General features: G+C 51.6%; 2 long non-coding RNA genes across 2 annotated transcripts; one reads left to right on the top strand and one right to left on the bottom strand.

Moving 5' to 3' along the window:
• Window positions 1–1,309: 1,309 nt before the first annotated feature.
• Window positions 1,310–15,464, bottom strand: LOC138920723 (uncharacterized). Its single transcript, XR_011432422.1, has 2 exons — window positions 13,304–15,464; window positions 1,310–7,671 (listed from the first exon to the last, which is right to left on the bottom strand). It is a non-coding gene; the product is annotated as an uncharacterized lncRNA (long non-coding RNA).
• Window positions 10,995–21,585, top strand: LOC138920722 (uncharacterized). The gene is made up of 3 exons (XR_011432421.1): window positions 10,995–11,223; window positions 17,258–20,758; window positions 21,264–21,585. It is a non-coding gene; the product is annotated as an uncharacterized lncRNA (long non-coding RNA).
• The last annotated feature ends 2,210 nt before the right edge of the window (window positions 21,586–23,795 follow it).

Raw genomic sequence — 23,795 nt, 5'->3', positions numbered from 1 at the left:
TAATAACGGGGAAAGTCTGCATTGCCGCTGGAAACTTGGAAAGGGTTTCTTCTTCGGCTAGAATTTTACAGCACTTCTCAAATTTTAATGTGCACACAAATCAGCTGGGGCTCTGGGTAAAACGCAGATTCTGGCTCAGCGGGCCTGGGCTGGGGCCCAAGAACTTACATTTCTAACAAACTCTCAGTGACGCTGATCCTGCTGGTCCCTGGACCACACCTTGAGGAGCGAGAACTCAGAAGACAAACGGGAGCCGTTCTCTCCGAACTCAAAGGAAATGGCTAAGGAGAAACAAACGGTGAACGAAAAGTCGAAGAGAGAGCCGAGAGCTATAAAGGAGCTTCTACACACAGAAGAGAACAGAGGAGCTAGAGGAAAAAATGAAGTTGCGTGTATGCTTCAGCTTTAGAAAAACTTCTTAGTCTAGTTTATGCTATCAGTAGAGCGAAGCAGAAATACCACAAAATTATTTTGGTAGATGACAAAAATCATTTGAGAAAATTCAACATTCCGTCATTATCATCTTCGTTAAGAGAGAGAAGAATATTTTCTTAAAGTGACAAACGTACTCTATGTAAAATCAAGTCCAGCAGGATGCTTAATGGTGAAATACTGGAGCCACTGCCGTTCACATCAGTAACCAGAAGGACGACCCCTCCCATCGGTGTCATTGACACTGTTCTGCAGATCCTAATCCAGACAACCAAACACAAAAATGAAATTAGGGTGATATTAGTGAGGGTTATGTTCAGTTTCATGTAATCATGGCTTACACAAGATAAAGGCGTCTCCCACTCTGGCCTAAGTTGGAGGGAGCAGGCGAGGCCGGCATGGCAGCTCTTCTAAGACTCCAGAGACCCAGGCCTTTCTGGTTCTCTGCTTAGTCATCACAGAGGTGGCTCTCATGCTACAGCTCTGCTCCAGCTGTCGCACATGTTTGATGTCTCAGACCTCGTGAGTAGTCAGTGTGTCCTTGGTCCTTCCATCTATCTTCAGCCCACATATGCTCTGTTAGCTTTATCTACAGCATGTCACACAGCCACTTGCTTCTCTTGTTCTCTAAGGTGGAATTTAAATTTTTAAATAATACAGCAATATACGTTACACAAAACAAACACGTTACCTTAACAAGAATACCTAAACTAGAATAATAAACATGTGGTAATAACTAGGGATTTTTTAATGAGTAATGATATCAACTTATCCTAACAAACATTAAATTGTGTCATAAAGGAGCTAGAAATTCAACAGTATGCTTGCAGCTGGAAAAAAGATCAATTCAGCGTCAACCTACAAGAACAGAAACCAGTTTGAGAGGCAAATCATTTATTTGGGATCAAAGAACTGCAATTCAGGGAGTACAGTTTCAGGTAGAAACCCAAATGGTGTCCCAACTACGGGAGAGAGGCTCAGGGTTTTTATGGGAAAAAGAGGAAGATGAGGTAAGTCGTATTAAAGAAGAGTTCATCGGTGCCGGATGAGGTAAGGGTAGGATTGTAGGATAGACCGGCTTGAGAGTCTGTCGTCAGGCAAAAGGCTAGACTTGAACTTCATTGATTGGCTAATGCTCTGGTCATCAGCAAAGTCCAGTTTCATCAGTCCTTACAAACAGGATATTCTTGTCCTTATTGACTTCTTGGAACGTTGGTGGTTTGGTCCAGTTTGGAAGATAAAGAAAACAAAACGTGCAAGGCAATTCCTCTGAAATGGCTGCTCTGGCTCTATTTTAATATGGCTCCACTCATGTCATCTTTCACAGCAGAAAAGGAAGTTCAGAAATAGTCTCAACTATATATAAAAAGTAGTAAATTCGAATGCTGTTGTTTCCAGATTAATGAGAAAAAGATGTATGGTGGCGCAACTTGCTAACCATATGGGAAAAAACAAAATTAGATGACTACCTCACACCATTCACAATTCCAGATGAATTAAAGCTATAAATATAAAATGAAACCATCAAACTATGACAAGAAAATATGTGTATGTATTTAAATAATCTTGGGTAGGGAAAAGGCTTAAACCTGCCAGCAGAGATGGGACAAAAAACGGAAATATCAATCAACTTGAATGTTAATTTTAAAGGTCTGTATAATTCTTTAAAAAGGCCAAAATTGAACTGGAATAATGTAGTAAAAAGGATCTGGAACAGAACTAACTAGACTAGCCTCGTCCTTCATCAGGTCTGCTAAGAGGGGTTGGGGGATCGTACCAAACTCATGAAACCGGCAAACAACCGTTGATGATTAAATAGCTAGGTACTAATGTTTCTTCCTTTTTGCAGTTACTGATTATAGCTTTTAGCTGTTTAACCCGCCCATTGCTAACCGTGCTGTTTAGGCCATATGCTCTCTGACTCCCACTAGGCTCCTACAGAGAACATCTCCCTGGAGCCTGGGTCACCATGGACACGGGTGTGGGAGCTGTTCTTCAGGAATTAGAACCCCTTGTCCACTCCAGGCTGGTTGAGACAAACCAACTGATCAACTGGGCCCACACAGATGTCCGATAGGCGATCTTTTGACATCAAGAGGCTGAAAACTCCACCCTCAGATCATGCTAATGCCGCCATCTTGTGAGCATGCGTCCTATGAAGAGGCGTGGGGTCTGAGTGCGCCTGCGCAGATCATCATTACCTCACCTCTCCTCACCTCCAATCACCTCTCTCCACGCTTCAGGCCACCTTGCCCCCGTCCCATAAATACCCCTGAGTCCCTATTTTCGAAGGAGCGAATTTGAGACTCATGCTCTCACTTCCCCGAGTGGCTGCCTTGTGATTAAACCCTCTCTCTGCTGCAATCTTGTCATCTCAGTGTTTGGCTTTCCAGGCGGTAGGCAAAAACGAACCTGGTTCTGTAACACTCACCCTATAGTTCTGTCTGTATGCTAACTGAAAGTTGACACACATATGTAATTTTTAACATGGTCAACATGGATGAACCTTAAAAACACTACGCTAAATGAAATAAGTCAAACCCGATCAGGCACATGTTATATGAGTCCTTTTCAATGGAAAGTCTAGAATAAGCAAAGCCATAGAGACAGAAAGTGGGTTAGTGGTTGGTGGGAACTGAGGGGCGAGAGGGATGGGGAGTGACTGCTAATGTTTCCAGGGTTTCTTTTGGGGGTGATGAAAATGTTCTGGAATTAGAGAATGGTGATGGTTAAATAACTTTGTTAATATACTAAAAACTATTGAATTGTACACTTTAAAAAGGCAAATTTTGGGGCTGGCCCTGTGGCCAAGTGGTTAAGTTCGAGCACTCCGCTGCAGGCAGCCCAGTGTTTCGTTGGTTCAAATCCCGGGCATGGGCATGGCGCTGCTCATCAAACCACGCTGAGGTAGTGTCCGACATGCCACAACTAGAAGGACCCACAACGAAGAATATACAACTACGTACTGGGGGGCTTTGGGGAGAAAAAGGAAAAAAAAAAAAATCTGAAAAAAAAGATCTAAAAGGGCAAATTTTATGGTGTGTGAATTCTCTCTCTCTCTTTTCTTTGAGCATATGTTGCAATGCACTACTGAGAGTGGGTTCAGTTCTTCTCCACTGACCCTGTTGCTGTTTCTATAACATAATGAGTTAAAACAGCTCCCTTGGGTGTCATTAAGGCACAGTGCCGGGGAAGACTTACCCCAGGGGTCTTCACATCCCGGTGGCCAGGGTGAGCTACCCAGGGACGTGCCTCCTCACTCTGATGCAGGCCCCCGAAGGGCCTCTCCCATTTGGATGAGCCCCACAGTACATGCACTACCAGGTTATATGTAGCCATGAATCCTCCAAACAACTCAAAAGAGCCTGCTTTTAGTTTACGTATTTGAGCAAGTATATGCTGAACCTCCAGTGGGTGGATTTGGCCATCTGTGGTTTCAGAGCATTTCTGAGCTTTTGGTTTCTAAATCGTGGCCTTGACCTCACGAGGACTGGGCTCTTCCCCCAGAACTGCATCCACGTCACTTTTCTGCAATTCCTTGTCGGTCAATCTGATATCGTGTGAGCCACAGACATGACTTATCAGAGCCGGAAGGAACCTTAGAGACTAGTCAGTTCAGCTGCTCCGACTCCGCCTCCTACAACTGCTGTTCAATGGACGAGGTCCAGAGGGAGAAACAGCCATCCTTAGATCACCCAACAAATAAATGAGGAAACTAGAACTAAATCAAAGTTCTCCGTCCCAGTGCCCGAAGCACATGTGGCTGGATAGCCAATTATTTCTGTTGCAATAGTGGCCTTAGTAACTCCACTTCCAACAAAATAGCCTCCCATGCAGCGCAAAGCAAACGGAATGGCACAAGCCCAGCATCGGGACAAGGGTCTTAACCCTTTCAGGATGCTCCTGATGACGGTAGCAATTTGAAAGCCATGCACAGGACAGGCCCCTCAGGCAGACACTTTCTCCAGGTTTCCTACTGCTAAGTAAAATTAGCCTTGCTCATGGCTGCAGATGGAATGAGGAGGGACCCAGCCCTCTGCAGAGCACGTTTTACAGTCTCATAAAATACTGTGGCAGAAAGGGAGCGTCTTTCCTGCTCGCCTCCTCTGTCAATGCAGCAGTTTCTCCTCTGATGTCAGATGCCCTTTCTTTCATTCAACCAACAAACACTTTCCTGAACATTTACAACACGCCTGGCCCTGGGCCGGACGCTGGGACACAAATGTGGGTCAAGTCATAAACCCGCCTTCAAGGGGCTCCCAGTCTCTTGGAGACGCCCTGACGTGAGCAGCCCTGATGGAAGGGAAGGGAGGAGTCAGAGAACTTGCCCAGAGCACCGTGAAGACACAGGTGAGGTCACGACCCCGGTTTGGGGTCAGGGAAGCCTTCACAATTTCGATGACATTTAAGTTGCATGTGGAAGGTCTTCAAATGGCAGAGGAAGGGGAAAGCTTTTCTGACAGAAGGAACAGGTGAGCCCAACTTGTCCAAAGGGACAAAGTATGACGGTGCATGGTGTGTTTAGGAAAGGGGAGGAGACCAGGGCTTCCGGAGCACGGTGCCTGGAGCTGTGTCCTGCTGGCCTGCTCCCTCTGTCTCCATCACCAAATTACGGGCATCTTGAGGTCAAGCCAGGGCCTGAGCATCATCCACTCCTGAATCCCAGCACGTGGCACGGCCCCCAGAACCAGTCAGAACTCAGCAGACTTCTTCCAAGTGAACGAATAAGTGAAAAGAAGAACTCACATGTGTGAGGCGCTAACCACACGGCAGGCATTGCACTGAGTGCTTCACGTACATCAAATCGTGTGAAGCTCACCAAACCTCATGAACTCGATATTATCATTATTAATGTTATTACTGACCCCTTTAACAGAGGAGATGACTAAGGCACAGGGGCTTGAAATGACTTGTCCAAGATCAAACAGCTGTAACAGCCTATCTGGTCTTCAGACCCAGATCTCTGCCAGACGAATGTATCCTCTGTGGCTGCTTGACATCTGTCTCCCCACCGCCTTAGGGGCCAAGTCTGTTTCTAGTGCCTGGAGTTTGCTCTCTTAAATGCTGCTCTCTCACTGTAGTGGGGATGACTGGGCGGAGAGGGAGGCAGGGGTCAGGTGGTAAAGAGCCTTGGCCACCAGGCTCAGGCTCTTGGACTGGATCTTAGAGATGATGGAAGGTTGAACGGAAGCCAACAAACGTGCCCTGGGTCCTTTCAATACTTGTGAGGGAATGAATCTCACCGTGGACTTCGAAGCCAGGACAGACTTCCTGGGTGGGGGAAAATGGAACCAAAACTCCTTTGCTCCATGACAAGGTGGGTACGACCAAATATCCAAGCAGTGGCAACTGGGACAAAAGCCCTAATGGGTTAAGGCTTTCTCCATGTGACTGTCTCAAACATCTGGCTCTTTTCTATTTTCTAAATTTGGAACAACTAGATATCCACTTCCTCCTAATCAAGATAAGCCCAGGGCCGAGAATCCAGGCAATTGTGCTAGGTCATTTAATTGCCTTCCTCTTGGAAACCTTGAGCCAGCCATAGGGAAATTCTCTGGGCAAGACAAAGAATAAAGGTCAATGCCATGTCGCATCCTGATGCCTTTTACAGACCCCAGGAGCCACAGGAGAAATCAATTCCAGTCAAAGGAGTTGTGAAATTTTTTAAAAAGTGGAGCCAATATTTTAAGATTCTTCAGGTCATGGAAAAATATACACTAAGAACATGAAAACAACACCCAGTGTCTCCAACAGCACGAAATTTGTTTCTCATTGTTGTCTAAATAAAACCAGGCCAATTCAATTAGAAGGCTGTGTTCCTTAACCCACCATAAAATGATTTGTTATGAAGTATTGTTGGGAAAAATACTGTTACGAGTTATTCCTACTTTTCCTGGCTGCTCACAATTTTGTTATTAACCATGCTTTCTTTTTCAAAGCTTTTCTTTTTCTGACTATAAAAGCAATACATATTCATTATTGAAATTCTGGAAAATAAAGAGAAAAACAAAGAGATGAAAATCACCACAACTCACCATTAACAAATTTGGTGGGGTTTTTTTGTTTGTTTTTTTTGGTGAGGACGATTGACCCTGAGCCAACATCTGTTGACAATTCTTCTCTTTTTGCTTGAGGAAGAGTGGCCCTGAGCTAACATCTGTGCCCATCTTCCTCTATTTTGTGTGTGGGATGCCACCACAGCCTGGCTTGATGAGAAGTGTGTAGGTCCATGCTTGGGATCTGAACTGGAAAACCCCCGGCTGCCAAAGCACAGCCCATGAAATTAACCACTATACCACCAAGCTGCCCCCTAAATCTGGTGAGGTTTTTTTTTTACAAAAATTAAGGTCACTCTGTATATAGAATCTTAATATTCTTTTTTCATTCAGCATTTATCAGTAGCTTAATCCTATATGCCCAATAGTCTTCAAATATGTCATTTTTCTCAGTTATATCAGATTGCTCAGCATGGATGTGCCATAATTAACATAACTCGTCACCAGCCTGGGGACAGTTGGGTCACCTCCAGTCTTCTGATTTCATCAAGAAATGTGCAAAACGTCCTTATATAACTATCCCTGTCCTATTGTCTAAAGAGTTTCTTTAGGAAGTAGAATTACCAAACCAAAGGGTATGAAAAAGTTAAGGTTCTCCATCTATATTGCCAAATTGCCTTCCATTTGTTCAACAAATATTAATGGCGCACCCAAATGCCAGGCGTGGCTCTGGGCACTGGAGACACCGCGATGAGCAAGAGACCCACTTTCTGCCCTGGGGAGCTGTCTTCTGGAGATGGTGCCCCTCTCCGCCCACAGCCGTGTGTGAGAAAGCCTGGCTCCTCACCTCCTCACAGTGTGACGATGTTTTAAGAACAACCCTTGGGTGACCCAGGAGTCAAAAATGTTCTTTCAACCATTGTTTTCGTTTGCTGCGTTCTGGTTGACATCTTTCCCACAGATGTGGCAGTCCCCTCCGTTGGCGTGTGTCAGTTGTCTGCTCGTGATATTTTTGTTTTAAGATGTTTTCCTCTTCTGTGCAAAAGCTTTTCATATGTTCTAGATGTTAACTTGCTGCTTGCTGTATTTTACAAGTGTTTTTCATTTGCATTCTGGATATTTATGATGCTTTCTACCTTTTTATCTGGCAAACGTTGAGAACCTACCACCAGGCCTAGGGTGGCGGACAGAAACAGACGTGATCCCGCAGAACTGGCAGCCCCGTGGGGAAGATGGGTCTACCCTATGAGAGAACAAAGCAAAGGAGTGAGGGACGGCATGCGAGGTCCCCTCTGGTGGCTGAGGGCACAGCAAGTGTCTTTGGGAAGTGTCCTGAAGAGCAGAGGCTGACAAGGGGATGCATCCAGGGCGTGCTCCTCCAGAAAAACCTATAGGGCATGAGGGAAGCGGAACGGGAACAAGGAGGCACTCTCCCCATAAAGTCTAACTGAGCCTGATTCACAGCCAGCTCCGGAGCATAAACTGCCCAGCACAGTTTCTCTCCTTGAGCCCTTTTGTGAGCCCACCCACCAAGTCAGACAGGGGTTATGAGATGCTTCTGGAGGGTGGGGGGACGTGGCCTCCCTGGTAGGTGGCTCCCCAGAAGAGGCAGCTGTCAGCGTCAGTGGTCCACACTGCTGGAGATGGGTGCAGGCGCCTGGCGAAGGGGATCCGGGTGGGGCACCGATGGTGTGTCCTACACATGTCAGGGAAGCTGGAGGGCCAGTGTGGCAGGAAGGGCGTGGGGAGGGAGACACCGGAACTGCAGAGAAGTGGGTGTACTGAAAACACATTTAGGAATTAAAAACCACAGGACTTAATAGAAGATTGGATATGGATCAAGGGAGAGGGAAATGTCGAGGACGGCGGTTAGGTTTCTAATTTGAGCATCTGGACGGTGACGCATCATTCTTGGAGGATCAGGTCTGAGGTCGAGTGTGAGGTTGGGGGGAGAGGCCCTAGCATTTGCAAATAGATGTTACCTCTAGTGTTTTAAGTTAATAAAAGGGGAGCATGGGGAGAGACCTGAACTAAAGACGGGTTCACAATCCAGCTCTACTGACAAGTGATTCCATAACCCTGAGCAGGTCCCTTCACCCCACTGAGCCTCAGTTTCCCCATCTGCAAAATGGAGATGATAAGTTCTGTTGTACTTCACACTGTTGTCCTTTTGATCAAATAAAATAGAAATAAAAATGCATCCTAAATTGTAGAATGCAACCCAAACATGAGAGTATGACCATGCTTATCACTGGCAGTCCCCAGAGGCCACCTCAGCCATAACACCCCCAGGAACCAAGTCAGAGCAAGACGTGAGATCAACAGAACAGACCCATGGCCATAAATTTAGGAGGTGGCTATGTTATAAAACGAATTACACAGATTCGCTTGTAATCATCCTAATAACATTTTTTTCAGGCAGGAAAAGTTTTTCTCTCTGTCGTTAATGTCACTCCCTCTCTGCACTCTTACTCAACCAGGGCATTCAACCAGGGTCCCCCAACCCCATCAAAACGCACACGGATTGGCCTTAAAGAGAAAGTGCCGATGCAGCCCAGAGCATTGTCCTCCCAGAGGTGCTCGCCCCTCCTCAGCAGAGGGTCCTGTCCTCTGACAAAGGTGGGGTGCCCGATGGTGACCTGGGGCCCAGGAAGCACCCTCAAAGAGGTGTTGAAAGTGAAATAAGCCGGTCACCCAAGGACGAATACCATATGACCCCACTTCTGTGACAGCTAGAGTAGTCAACGTCCGAGACAGAAAGTAGAACGGTGGCTGCCAGGGCTGGGGGTGGGGACAGTGGGGAGCTCGTGCTTAATGGGGACAGAGTTTCCCTTTTGCAAGATGAGAAGAGTTCTGGAGACGGATGGGGTGATGGTTGCACAACAATATGAACTCTCTTAATGCCACCGAACTGTATGCTTAAAAGGGTCAGGATGGTCAATTTCACGTGGATTTTACCATAATGATAATAAAGTATCGAGGAGGTTCAGGATCATCTCATTATAAATTTGTCGAAACCCATAGAATGCATAACACCGAGAGTGAAGCCTAATGTGAGCTGTGGGCTTCGGGTGACGATGTGTCCGTGTAGGTTCGTCACTAGCAGCACACGCACCACTGTGGTGTTGGCTCTCGCTGCCGGGAGGCCGAGCACGTGCAGGGCCGGGGGGTGCATGGGAGGTCTCTGTACCTTCTGCTCGATTTTGCTGTGAACCTAAAACTGCTCTAGAATAGAGTATTTTAAAAATAATAATAATAATAAAGAGGTGTCGAGGAGCTTTGAGTGCTTTTCCTGGTACTCAGGCAGTCACTCCGCAGAGGGAGCCTGTGCTACACACACACACACACGCATGCACATGAACGCACACATGCACTCACACACATGCACACGCACGCCCAGCCCTGCCCAGCCTTGTCCCGTCAGCTGGGCGAGCAGAGCTGGTCCCAGCCATTTGGGCCCGTTTAGGGTTCACTCTGGAGCTTTTAATATTCAAAGGAATCTTTGTTCTTGCTGTGGAGCCATTTCTCATCCCAGTTAGCTCTTACGTAAGACATACTTTGGAGCTGCTATATGGGGAAAAAACCATTACCCATTTTGAAAAACTAAAAATAACCGTCCTCCCCTTTTCCTGGAGCCAATAAAGACTGTTTGGAAAGGACATTGGAAAGAAAGACCTGGACTACAAAAAAGAACCCCAGGCTGGGCATACAGAAGCCTGGCTTCAAAACCCGGCCCTGTACCTCATCTGCTGTGTGACCTTGGGCAAGTCCCTGCCCCTCTCTGGACTTCGGGCACCTCATCTACCAAAATGAGAGGGTTGTGTTGGAACCTCTGGCCTTTGGGATCCCTTCAACTCTGACATCCTACTTTTCTGTGTGGAGTAAGACGAGGAGTCGAGGCATCTTATTTTTCTAGGCATCCAGTAGATGAATCATTTATATTACTCAGAAACTTTTCCAAATTAATTTTGATGTGATCCTACATGGTAAGAAACAGCTAGTGTCATCTCTCCTCCCATTCCTGTTCTAATGTCTAGAAATAGCCATTTATACTCACAGCCTCCACTTCCTCAACTCCTGCTAACTCCCCTGCTGTCTAGTTTCTGACTCGCCTGTCCTTTGGAACTGTTCTCGTCAAGGTCACCAGGACCTCCCACGGCCCAGTCAACATACACGCCGCTGTCCTCTGCTTTCTCCTTTGACCTCTGGAAACACAGGCGACCGACCATCCTCTCTTCCTCGAGACGCTCTCCCCGCTGGGGGCAAGGGGGAAGATAATTTGCCCTCCCAGAGCCCCAAGTGTCAACACCAGGGTTTGTAACCAAAATGTTGGTGCCGAAGCCTGGGCCTCGATTCTGTAGGTACCACGCATGTCGTGATTTTCAAAAATTCGCCTTCCTCTTATAATTATTTTATCACCCAATTCTGGACTCTCTGGGTGATTGGCTCCTGCACTCCTTCATAAGTTACTTGTGGAGAACGAACTGTCAACTCTACCAGGCGATGGGAACACAGCACGACCAGCACAACCCTGCCCTCGGGGCGGTCATAGTTCAGTGGAGGAGTCCGGCGTTAGATGGGCAAGTACGAGACATATGTATTACTACAAAGCTGAGTTCTCTGAAGAAAAGCACCAGGTGCCGTGAGAGATGAGGATGAGGGGCTCGCACGGGTCTTGGCAAATGCCACTTGGAGAGAGTGATGTCGACACTAAGGTCTAAGGGGAAGGAGCCGGCAGGCGCGATCGAGAGGGCAGGAGAGGCCCAGGCAGAGGAAACAGCGCCTATAGGGCCTGGTGAGGACAGCATCTTGATAGGGAGACCCGGGGACTTGGTGTTGTCATGAACCAAAAGCACCCTTGTTTTAGCCAAACTGAGGTTTTTGGAGTGGCTTTGGCAAAGCAGACGAAGACTCTGGAGGAGCTACCCCCCACCCCCAGCCGCCCCTTGGCACCGCCACTGGGGCCAGGTCCAAGGAAGGCCACAGCTGTTCTATTTAAGGGCCTGGAAGGAGCCAGAGAGAGTGAGCGAGCAGAGCAGTGAGGAACGTCAGGCAGGGCTGGATCCTACAAGGCCTCGGAGGACAGCCCAAGGCGTCATCCAGTGCATGCTTTAGGAAAAATAGTCCGTTGACCCATGGAGACAGGGGGGCAGAGGGTCACTGGTGGAGGCCAGTTCCCTTGGGTGGACGCTGCCTGTCTTCAACAGACATAGACTAGAAATATTTCGGCACAGGGGAGGCTTCCCTGTGGAGGGTGGGTGGGCGCTCCTGTCATCACGAAGCCCGCGGGGCCCTCGGAGGGGACCTGGTCCTCCCTGCCCAGTGGACAGATGAGAAAACCGAGGCTGGCGAGCTGAGGGGCCTCCCAGGCGGGCCCACGTGGCCAGCCGGTGGCACAGTAGGACTCAAACCTCGTCTACCTGTCTCCAAAGTCCACACCTTGTCCACGCATCGGCCTGGGGCGCCACCTGGACCGCCCACTTTGTTTTGCAGATGAGGAAACTGAGACCCAGGGAGAGGGCAGCCTTCCCAAGGCCTGGAACCCCTGTCCCTAGGGGCCCATCTCTGCTCCTTCCCCTGCACCACGCTGCCTCTTTGTGGGTGGCAGAAGAGACAGTGTCCCCTAGACAAATGCTGTTACCATGCAGCTGTGAACAAAACCGTGTCCCCTGGCCGGGAGCAGCCCCGGGCCACGCGAGGAAGCTGGAGCAGCCGGTGGGAGCTGGAGCACTTGCTGCCGCCCGCTCTCCCAGGAGCAGAAAACTCAGGAATGAGCACTGGGCAGGAGCCCATGGGAACAGTCCCGCGCTCCCCTCTCCAGGGGCCACCTCAGCAGCGGATTACGCTCCCAGTGAAATTCTTCCCAACATCCGTATTGTGCAGGGAACTGGCACCAGGGCCTGGGTGTCACAAGGGGCTTGGGGTGTGTCCACTAATTCTGGGGCTGTCGCCTCTGACCCCACAGAGACCGTGTCTCCCAAGGTCCACATTCCGACCTCAGAAATCTGGAGTGAGTTAGGGGGAATTGAGACAGATGTTGCTCTTTCCAGTTTCCTGTGGAAATTAAGTGAAACCAGGAGGCATGTCATTCAGTGGGAAGATGAGATCTAGGGGGGACAAGGAGGAAATAAATACACGAGGTATTTGCATTCCTTCCTTGCTAAGATGGTCAGAAGGATGTTAACCTCCGGCAGGGCATTGCCAGCAGAACAAGTCCTTGACAAGCCCCATCTTCCACCCCGACCCCCACCCGCAGCCCGCTCCCCGGGGTCCCAGCCCAGTGAGCCAGGGCTCCCCACTATCGGTGCTCTTGCACACTTCTGAGCCTTTGCACGGCTGTTCCTCTGTTTGCAATGCCCTTCCTTACCTTCTCTTTCTGGAGACCTCTACTCAGCCCTCATGGATCAACTCAGACTCTCTCCCTTTCACCTTCCCAAGCCACAGTGGCGGCTTCTCTCCTGGGTTCACCCATCACCCTGTAAACACCTTCACAGTGATCTTGTACATGGACTGGGAGGGCAAAGAGTTAGATCTCTGTCTCCCCTGCTAGCCTTCTGCAGACACTGTACCTAATCATCTCACATCCACAGTGCCAAGCAGAGGGCCTGGCACAGAAGAACCCAATACATGCTGGAGGATTGGATGGGGAGGGAGAAATGGAAGAAACGAAGGAAAGACGTGGGAAACATATTAGTCTTCAGGGAATTTGCAAGTTCCTTACCTCTTCCCTATTGATTTGAGTCAACACCTGCCTCTTAGAATTAACATGCCTCAAGAAAATTCATCCATTAGGCTGGAATAGAGCTGAGCTGAGCAACACAAATAACAGTGGCTTAAAGCAGGTGGAATCCATTTCTCACCCAAGTAAGTCATACCAAGTGTGGAGAGGCTGCTCTTTGAAGTCATCAGGACCCAGGCCCCTTCCATGTCGTTGCTCTGCCATCCCAAGGGTGTTGCACTCATCCAGGTGGTCCAAGATGGCGCACCACCATGTTAGCAGCTACAGAAGGGGCAAAGGGCAAGGGAAGGCACTCTCCTCCCTTTAAGGGCACAACTGGATTTTGAGTGCATTGCTCCCCTCACCTCCCAGGGCCACACCTGGAGCCAGGCAGGCTGGGAGTTACGGTCTTGCATCTGTGTGCCAAAGTGAAAGTTCTATTTCTGTGTAAGAGAGGGGAAACGGATTTTGGAAACAATCTGAAATCTTTTCTAAAATAAAAACTAACAGAAACTTTCTTGGACATATTTCAAAGCCCCAGCATTTTCATGATCTATTTGACCATCCCGATAAATCCGTGAGGAAACTGAGGCTCAGGGGTGGAGATGCCCTCGGGCAAGGGCAGCATGGGCAGTGGAGGAATGGTTCAGAATCCTGAATATGGGGTCTAAGCTGGCAATTCGGTTTAAACCTCTCAGATACTAGAAAGAGGGAAGGGACGCTGTGACCAGGCAGCTGCTCAGAGGGAGGAGCTCCAGAAGGCTGAGTCGCAGCCTAGCTCCGAGTATCTACGGTTACGTCTGCCCCCAGGGCTGCACGGATTGAGGCTAACGTCCAGAGCACGTGGGCGAGTGGTCAGCTTTCCCGGGCTGGTCAGGCTGCACTTGGAATGCTCTGTTCTGGGGGCAAGGCCGTAATGGGAACACTGAGAAACGGAAGACTGTCCGGGGCCAAGACAGGCTAGGGGAACGGCCTGGACGCCCCGTCCTGCGAGGAAAGAGCCACAGCCCAGCACAGCGGGGAAGGGAAAAATCTAGGACATGGACTTCCTTATCTTCTCAGCTCTGTCACTACGAGGACTAACTGAACTCAGGAGCGTGGCTCTGAGGAGGACAAGGACCAGTGGGAAGAAGTCACTGGCAGGCCGAGCCAGTGGAGGTAGCGGGAGTGACCACTGACGGGGCGTGGCAGGTGGCAAGGCCTCGCCCCAGGTTCTCCCCAGGGCTGAGACCCCGCAGAAAGCGTTCTTCGCAGGCAGAAGTGTCTACCCGAGGCTCCCGCCTCCTGGGCCGTCAGGTCAGGTATGGCTGCCTGTGGGGCAGCCACACATGGGCACTTGTCTGCTTTCCCAGGGACAAGATTCATGGCTTCCTTGAGATTCTAGAAGGAGTCTGTGACCCAAGCAAGATTCAGTGTGCTGGTCCACTGGGCACCTCTGGGGCCCTGTCCACTCCATCCCATGGTCCCAGTGCAGGGGCAGTGATGTCCTGGTGATGAGGCACAAGGAGGACAAAGCCAGCAGCAGAGGCAAGTGGAGGCTCTGGGACAGAAGCCGGCACTGGGAGCACCCCCACGTGTACTGGGCAGGCTGACCCTGGAGCAGGAACCCCTCCTTTTCCTGAGGCCCAGGGTCCCAGCGCCCCACTGCAAAGGGCCCAGGGATGCCACATCCGTCCCACTCCAGACCCGGTGCCTGCAATGGGTGCCGGCCTTTCTTGGGGACACTCCACCAGCCGGCAGATTTCTTTAATGTCTTCTGTCTTCCACAATGAGCAACCCTCCCATTTATATGATTCAGTGTAAAGTGACTTGTAAAGTGGTCGTTCCCGAGGAGCAGGGCAGGGAGGCAGAAGGAGGGAAGAAAATGGAGAACAGACGCCTGAGTCCTGGTCCTGGCTCCGTCACCCACGCCCTGAGCGATCATGAGCATGTCCCCTCTCCTTCCTCGGCCTCAGTTTCCACGTGTGTGAGTGAGAGGAGAGGTGTCTGTGGGACCCAGTGAGATGATGTTGAACATTCCTAGCCCAGCATTGACAGGTAGAAAGATCTCGACAGCGTGTGTGGCTCCCTGTCCCTCCTGTGCTCCCTCTGTGCCCTGTCCCTGTGTTCTCTGTCACTCCTGTGCACACCCGTCTTATGGGCTCAGTTTTGTCCCGCTCAAGTCCACATGTGGAGGTCCTCAGCCCTGAGACCTCAGAATGTGGCTGTATTTGGAGAGAGGGTATTTAGGAGGCAGCTAAGGTTAAGTGCTTTCACTGAGGTGGCTCCTAACCCAGTGACTGGCGTCCCTGTTCGAAGAGATGAGGACCCAGAGAAGCAGAGAGGGACGACCATGGGAAGAGAGAGAAGGCAGCCCTCTGCCAGCCAAGGAGAGAGGTCTCAGAGGCAACCAGCCCTGCCGACCCCTCGAGCTCACGCTGTCGCCTCCAGAACCCGGAGAAAGAATGTCTGTTGTTTAAGGCACTCCCTTTGTGGTACTTTGTATGGCGGCCCAAGCAAAGACTCTGCCACGATTCCTGCAGCTCCGTGCCTCAGTCTACCCCTCCCTGTTGCTGCAGTCCTGAGGCCAAGGCAAAGAGCTGGGGAGCCCTCATGAGCCTCCATCAGAGCGTCTCAGCTTCCACGTCCCTGAGAATCGCCCAGGGAGCTGGTTAAAATGCACACGGCTCGCTAGATCTGGGTGAGGCCCCGAGAGTGCATTTCTAATGAGTTCCCAGGAGATGCCTGGGCTGCTGTCCATGGCCCACACTTTGAGTAGCAAGGGGACAACAGGTGGTAAAGCTGGATGGCTGAGTGAAGAGGGGAAGTCTGGTGCCCCCTGAGTCCTGGGCACAGGTTGCAGGTCTAGCTCCTTTCCCATCTGCTTCAGCTGGAGGTAGAGATGGGGGGTGGCAACATCTGGCAGCCGGTAGTGACCTTCTGAGGGGAAATAACCATGTGCAGGCCCCAGAAGGAGGGACCTCCGAGCTCCTCTGATCCTTAGTCCAGCACCTTCTTACGCAGAAGGGGCAACTGAGACCAAGACTGGCCCTGTACTGTGTGGTGCTCAGTGCAAAATGAAAATCCAGAGACCCGTTGTTCTTGAAATTAATGATTTCGAGACGGTAACAGTAGGGCGTTAAACCAGGTGTGGGGTCCTTCTGAGTGTGGGTTATAGTGAACAGGTGCCCCTGAAGCTGCCTAACCAAGTCAGAGACGGTCCCACAGCAAGTCGGAAGCTCAGCTCAGCCGAAGCCTCAGGCCTCCTGAGCCCCCAGCCGGTCCTCTTTCTAGTGCATCTGCTGCCTCACTCTTGCCCTCTGAGCTTGGCTGGCTCCAGAGATCTGGTTACAGCACGGCGGTGGGTGCCAGGGGAGGGAAGGGCGTGGGGGCTGCACAAGGCTCCCACCATCGCAGGCTCTCTGGTTCTGCGATGCTGGCGGAGGGAGGCCTGTCCTCTTGGCTGCTTTCCCAGACCCGCAAGACCCTCTGGTTCTGCGGGCCTCGCTCAGCTGATGGAGCAGGGCAGGGAGACAGCACCAAGAAGTGGAAAGAGCCCCAAAGACAAGCTCTGCCAGCCCCTTGATTTCACCCCACTCTTCCTGGACCATGGGTAGCAGTGGGGGGGCCAGGGATTCTTTACGTGAACCAACGGAGCTTGGAGATGGGTTGAACACTGTGCCACGGTCAGATTCGCTTTTAGAGAGAGCATGCTGCCCAGCGGGAAGAAGGAGAGATGGAGACGGCAAGTCTGGAGAGGAGGCAACTTTATGGGTTATTCTGTGGCTCAGGCAGGAGACGACGTGGGCTCGGCCTGGGGCAACAGCCAGTCCCCTGTAGGACTGAGAGCCTTTCGGTACTCCTTGGATGTGGGGAGCGAGCCTAGAGGAGAGCCCCAGGTTTCCAGCTTAATTGGCTGAATAAATGGGGCTGCCATTCAATGAGACAGGTGTAGCAGAACACCTTGGTTACAACTGGGTGAAAACCTGAGCAAACTGACCTCTAAAAGGGAAAGGGCAGTGCACTGGTTCCTGTGACAGTGTGAGGGTGGATCTCACCCACTCCAGGCACATCTGGGGTCAGGGGCTCAAACCACGTCATCAGTATATTCTCTCTCCATTTCTTGGCTCAGGTACTCTGCTGAATCTGGTCTTGATGGCTGCATTGTCACAAGATGGCCACCAGCCTCAGGGTCACAAGATGGCTGCCAGCATCTCTCTCAGCTACATCCTTCCAGTGTAAATCCAATATAAATAAGCAAGAGCTGTGTCCTAGAATTTCCATGAAAGTCCTGAGATTCTCTCCAATTGTACCAGCTTAGGTCACAAGCCCACCCCTGAACCAATCACTGTGGTTGTGCTAATTGACTTAGACCTGATCCACGAGCTTTCATGGAGCCATATAGACCACAGAGACTCAGAGGGGAAGGGTGGATCCCAAAGAAAGCCTGCGGCTCTTGCCAGAGTAAAGGGAAGCGGATGCCAAGGAGACAAAGCACATCTTCCCAGCTTTGTGGACACATGGAAGGAAGGATAGCAGGCGGGGGAGGAAAAGACGAGTGAAGATCAGACTGTGCTGTGTTTGCAAGGCCGACGGGACAGCCGGAGGGAGACATTCAGCGGGCAGCAGGGTAGGGAGAGACCAGGCTGGACAAAGACCTGGGAGTTGCTGCCCATGTGTCACTGGTGAGAGAGAGGCTGACAAGCACAAATAAAGCCAGGGACTTCGGGAGCCGTTCTGGATCCCGCGCCTCAGGAACAGCCTACGGAGTCTTCCTCCCTTGGCTTTTGGGGGCCAGGCATCGGAGCAGCTCCACCATCCTGACGTGGGCACGCCCCAGCCTCCACCGCACAGAACCGCCTCTCTCTTCCTGGCTTACTTTGCTCTGCACCCTCCTCTCCCTGAGCTGATACCAGGACCTGAATATATTTGATAGCGATCTGAGCCATCGATGCCACAAGGAGAGAGATCCCTGCCAGGCCTCTGCTCCAGGCCACCGTGTGACAGGGCCAGGGCCCTTCAGGGCTGACAAGCGTGTGCTGGGAACCGCACAGGTCAACATCTCACTAGGAGACAGAAGGACCCACAACTCCAAATGGGGATGCTGCTGATGACCCCTCCCACCTCCCCTGGTAATGTCCCCCAGTGCCATCATGCAGTGGGACCTGTGACAGCACTGGGAGGACACCAAATGTGGGGAGGGGGGTTCGTGAAATGCTGCAACGGGAGAAGGGGACTCGGTGGCCACATAAGTCTGATGGCACGGCCTGTTCCTGCGTCCTGGTGGTTCTCCAGTGTCACTGCAAGCCAGCGTGGCCTCTAACTTCATTATTTTTAATCTGATGGCTCCTGGGTCACGACTGTTGAAAAAAGTCCTGCCACAGTGAGCCTGTCCAACATCCATTCTCCCCTCCTTCCTGCTATCGAAACCTAGAGCTTGTTTAGGGTGGCAATGTGCCAGCTAGAAAAACCACACTTTCAGCATCCTCCAGCTAAGGGTCAACGTGACGCAGGACTAGACAGTGAGACTGTGTTAACGTGGATTATTACTCAACAAATACACATCCCCTCCTCTCCCATGGCGCGTGGACGGACGCTGGCTCGGCGGCAGCGCAGGGTGCAGCGTTCGCAGAAGGCATCAGCGGGGCTCTCACACTCACTTGCCCGGGTTGGCTCGATTCTTGCTCTGATGACCGGCCATGAGAAGAGCCTGCCCTGGGTAATCGCTGCTTGGTCAGCCCGGTCCCAGAGCTCGCACACTCAGAGCTGACCTAGGGCCAAGACCAGTTGGGCGAGGCTGCAGGCTGCCCGCTGAGCCGCCCCCGTCAGCTTGTGACACTGAGTTTCCGGGTGGTTGTTATGCAGCATTACCGTGGCAATAACTGACTAATACAGAGGCGGGAAGGGTCTTCTGGAAAAGCTCTTTGACAGGGAACAGACTCAGCTGGCAGTTCTTCTGCCCTTGACCCTTCTCCTTCGCCTGGAATGAAGACAAATTCGATGCGTGGTGAGGGGGCAGCCATCTTACTACCGCAGGGTGACGGGAACGTGCTAAGCACAGCTGTGTGGAAAGACGGACTGAGCCTCTGTCCCCGATGGCACCACAGAGCCACCATGTCAACCCCCGAATGCCTAACTCTGGACGTTCTCTTATGTAAGAAAAATAAAGCCTCTAATTTGATGAAGCCGCCGTTTCAGGTTTCTGATACTTGGAGCTGAATAGAGTTCCTAGCGATACACGCAGGTGACTGCCGGCACTGCAGCCACCCTGGGTTGGGGGTCGCCCAGGAGAACACGAAGGAACCCTAGGATCCTGGCGAATGTGGCTCGGGACTGTCGGAGGGGGAGCCCGCAGAAACGATCGAGAAGTGAGAAACGTGGTGGCCAGGAGCCAGGGGAGGAGAGAATGCCAACAGGAGACCGGACAGACCCGGCCAAACACAGAACTTTGCAAGGAACGGAGCCAGCGAGAGGTCCTTGACCTTGGCAGGGAGGCTCAGCAGGGCTGGGGACAGAAGCCAAACCACACAGAGTGATAGAATCCCAGCCCTCTGCAGCTCCCCCTGGGGATGGACACTCAAGGAAGGAGGATGCAATGGGTGGAGACCGCTCCTCGGCCAGCTGCGGCCTTGTCCCCATGCAAAGCCTCTTCCTCCTCCTGGCCTCTGGGATGTCTAAACACCTCAGGAGGGGGACCCCGGCAGGACCTGGCCCACCTCCCCAGCCTCCCTGCCCACCATTCCGCCACACGGCCCTCCCCTTGGACTACCTTCTCATTCCTCTCCACAGCCGGTTGTGCCTTTCCAGACGGCAGAGAGTTGTCCGAGATGAGTCCTGCTCTGGGCCCCCCACCGCGCTCCCCGAGCCCGCAAGTCCTCAGCGTCTGCGTGAGGGGGTTCCACTCGCTGGGCTGGGGACCGTGTCTGCGTTGTCCAGCACATGTTTGGGGCCAGTAGCCTTGGCGAGTTGTCACGGGCTGGTGACAGTACACCCTACATAAAGCCCACAGGTCAGGGAGACCATGTGGACATCTTCAGGTCATCTGTCCCGTTCCCCTCCCACAGAGCCGGCTTTCAAGGGAGAGCAGCAGAGGCTTTCTTCCCTCCTCTCTGGAACCTTCCCAGAGGGCAGTTGCTTCCTTTCTCTTGTTTTAGAACCAGAAGATGTGACGGTGACCAAATTTAGAAAACAACCAAAAATTAAAATAAAATATAACCCATATTTTAAAATCCACTTCGACAGCTCCACCCCGCTAAAAGGAATGTCTCTTCGCAGCACGTGGGTGATGACCAGCAGCAAGGCGGCTGTGTGTCAGGGTGTGGAGGCCGTCGGGCCCAGGTTGTCTCCGCAGACAGACAGACAGACCTGCCACACCGGCAAGTACAGGGACGAGGGGGCCCTGGGGCAGGCAGGCCGGCAGGGGCGGGGCAGCATCTTGTCAGCTTCTCTTCTGCCAACAGCTGCAGAGGAAGGATGCTCCTGGAAGCCGCCTGGAGACCAGCCACGGTGGAGGCCTCCTCAGCACCAGGCTGCTTGCAGCATGTCACGCTGCTGTGTTCTGTGGGGAACAGACGGAAACCCAGGGAACCACATGACAGTGTCGCCCACCTTACATAATAAAAACAGCAACCAGGTACGGGGTGGGTCCTGTGCGCCAGGCACTGTGCTAGGAGGGTTTTTAAAAATATCATGTTGCCAGGAATTTCACATGAGTCTTGTTGCCTCAGGGAGATTATCACAAGAGGGAAAAAAATCTTTGTGGGCCAGAATGAATACGACGAATTTGTCAGGAACAAGTGTAAAGGCTTGCTTTGCAAGTATGACATTCGAGAGACAGTTTTAGGAAGGCTGTCAGGGAAGCTGTGTCCTCTGGCTGCATTAATAAAGATAGAGGCTAGGTTAAGGGAGGTGATAACCTCACTGAACTCAGTTCCCATCAGCCCAAAAGGGACTCATTCTCTCTGAGCCTCAGTTTTTTCCCCTATAAATTAGAGCTTGAAAATACTTCCTTCCTAAGGTTGTTGTGCAGATTAAGCAAGGAAATGTATGGAAATCACTTAGCACAGTGCCTGGTAGGTAGTGCACCCTTAGTAAGTGGCAATGATCATAACTGTTTAAAACCTTGGCATTTAAAACAGAGTTGAGGTTTCCTGGCAGAGGCAGGAAGAATTGGAATGCACATTGTCTTCATGCATCGGAACTCCATTACGGGCGGAGGAAAGAGAATAATTCTGCTTTTCCCCAAAGGACAGAACCACATTCACTTGGCAAAAGCTAATACTGAGCCAATTTCAGCCAAATAAAAGGAATTGTGATAATGAAAAAAGACTGGAAGGAAATGCTTCCGAACGGTGCTGCCTCTGGGTACTGAGAACTTAAGGGATTTGTATTCTGGTGTCGTTTCTAAATTTTCAGATGATCATGTATTTCTTAATAATCTAGAAAAAATAAAATGTTAAAGAGGAAAAACAAGACGATGTGTCAGGAATGCTGCAGCAGAAATGGAAGACCCATCAAATGTAAGCCTCATCCCCAGCCTCAAAAAGCTGAGCTCGTTCCCACAGAGACGACGTGGGAGCAGAGAGGCCACCCGCCCTCCCCCTCGGAGGACAGAGAACGGGCACCTGGCAGAGCACCACTGAGCCCGGTTCCCGGAGCGCAGGGACCAGCGGCTCCAACAGCAGGGCAGGTGTCACCAGGGGTCCCAGAGGTCCAGGAGGTAGGAAGGGAGTTTTCCCGCAGCCTCAGGGCCAGCCAGGTCTCCGACTCTGGGCAACTTGGCGCCGGAGTGGGGCAGGATCGAGACTTCCCCCAACTTCTAAGAAAACAGGCTCAAGTTAGATCTAAAAGGCAGGAGTGAGGGTTCTGGTCCAGCCCCGTCTCCCCTCGCTGTGTGATGCTAGGTCAGCCCCTTCTGTCTCTGGGCCTCGAGTTCCCTGCCTGCAGTTTCCGAGGTTGGACAGAAAGAGTCCTAAGCTGTTTTCCAGCTCAGAATCAGCATCTGGAAGCCACAGGCCCTTGGCCCTACTTTCTGGAAGTCTCCGTGGCCCGATGGCCCTCAGAAGTCTTTGAGCCCCATTGTCCCACCCTGCCTTTAATGAAGCCACATCTGGAGCGTGTCTCCCCGGATCCCTGTTTTGAACAGTTCCTCACAGCTGGATCCCCATAAATCAATTTGTTCTGCAGATGAGTTCCCAGAACTCTCCAGAACGTTACCCAGAAAAGGCAGCTTTATTTCCCTTCAGCTTCTGGTTCCAAAAGGCAGGAGCTGAGCCCAGTCCACCTCGGGACAAGCTCCCTGAGCCCTCCCTGCCTGCCGCCGGCTGGGGTTCTGTCCACACCCCGTACTCCTGTCCCCGCCTGCAGGCACAGAGGACGACTCCACCCGGGGCCCTTCCCGGCCCCTCTCAGCTCCCACCCTACAGTGAGAAGATTGGACTAAGATGACCCCAAGCCCCCTGCGGCTCTTGGGTTCAAAGTTCTCCCAGAGGGAGAGCTGAAAAGTCCGTCTCCCGCAGGCGGAGAGGGAAGGACGGAGGAGGCTCCGGGCACCTCTCTGCGGTCTGTTCTTCCCCGGGCAGCAAACAGCACTTCTCTGAATGCAGGACTTCTGTGACCGGCCACCGCTCCGCCCGACCCAGAGACTCCTCGCTTCTGACGGCTGCTCCGGTCCCAGGATCTCTTGGGACGGAGCCACTCCGAACCTTTGGTTGGTAAACAGTCTCTGAACACCGATTCTGCGGGGTGCTCTGTGCCCCACCGCATCCCATTTATCCGTCACCACCGCCTCAGAGTTAGGTACCAGCACTGCCTCTCATACACGAGGACCTGTGGCTCCGAGCGGGGAGGTAACTTGCCCACAGCCACATAGTTGGCAAGTGACCAAACAGAACTTATACCCAGGTCTGTCCTTCTACAAATCCTGACCTCCTTTAAATCGATTCTGCCAAACAGAGGCGAACCCGAGGCCCTAAGTGTGCTCCTACTGACTAGAGTTTGGACTCAGACTTCATTGCGGAGGCTATTTCAAGATAATTTTTACCTAATGTACTTAGCTTAAGTACATGCACTTAGCTTAAAAAACCTAATAGTACTCAAGGTCTATAATAAAATCAGTAGCCGCCTGTCCCACCCCTCCCCACCCAACCTCACCCCACCCTCACCCAGATCTGGCTCCCAAGAGAGCGTCTACTCAACATTTCCAGCTATTTCTTCCAGTATCTGCCTCTGTACTTCATTACGTATTAGCCGTGCTTTCTCATGACTTTTCAGTTTTAGACCCTGACTACTGACTCCCTGCGGCGGGAAATGTTCTCTTACACCAGTTCCCTCGCTCTTGCTGTCACACACACACACACACACACACACACACACACACACACAGCCCTCCCCACCGCACAGCCCACCGTCGCCTCATTGCCCTCGGAGGTCTGGTGCACCTACGCCAGCCTATATCTCTCTGCAGGAATGGAGAACGAGGTGAACGGGCAGGCTTCAAGCAAACGCCTGTCCTCACCCTCCCCGAACTCCACTGAAAACCACAGCCAGGGCAGAGGGCGTGAATGGGGTCCGGCCAGCCTGGAGCAGAGAAGACGCAGACACACACCCTCTGTCCTCGAATCTCTGAGGGGCAGAGAGCACACACCCTGGGTGGTCTCCGAGGGGGTCCG

The sequence above is a fragment of the Equus caballus genome, chromosome 25 (assembly GCF_041296265.1).
Source record: "Equus caballus isolate H_3958 breed thoroughbred chromosome 25, TB-T2T, whole genome shotgun sequence".
Taxonomy (NCBI): domain Eukaryota; kingdom Metazoa; phylum Chordata; class Mammalia; order Perissodactyla; family Equidae; genus Equus; species Equus caballus.
This window is presented reverse-complemented; position numbering and strand designations above follow the sequence as displayed.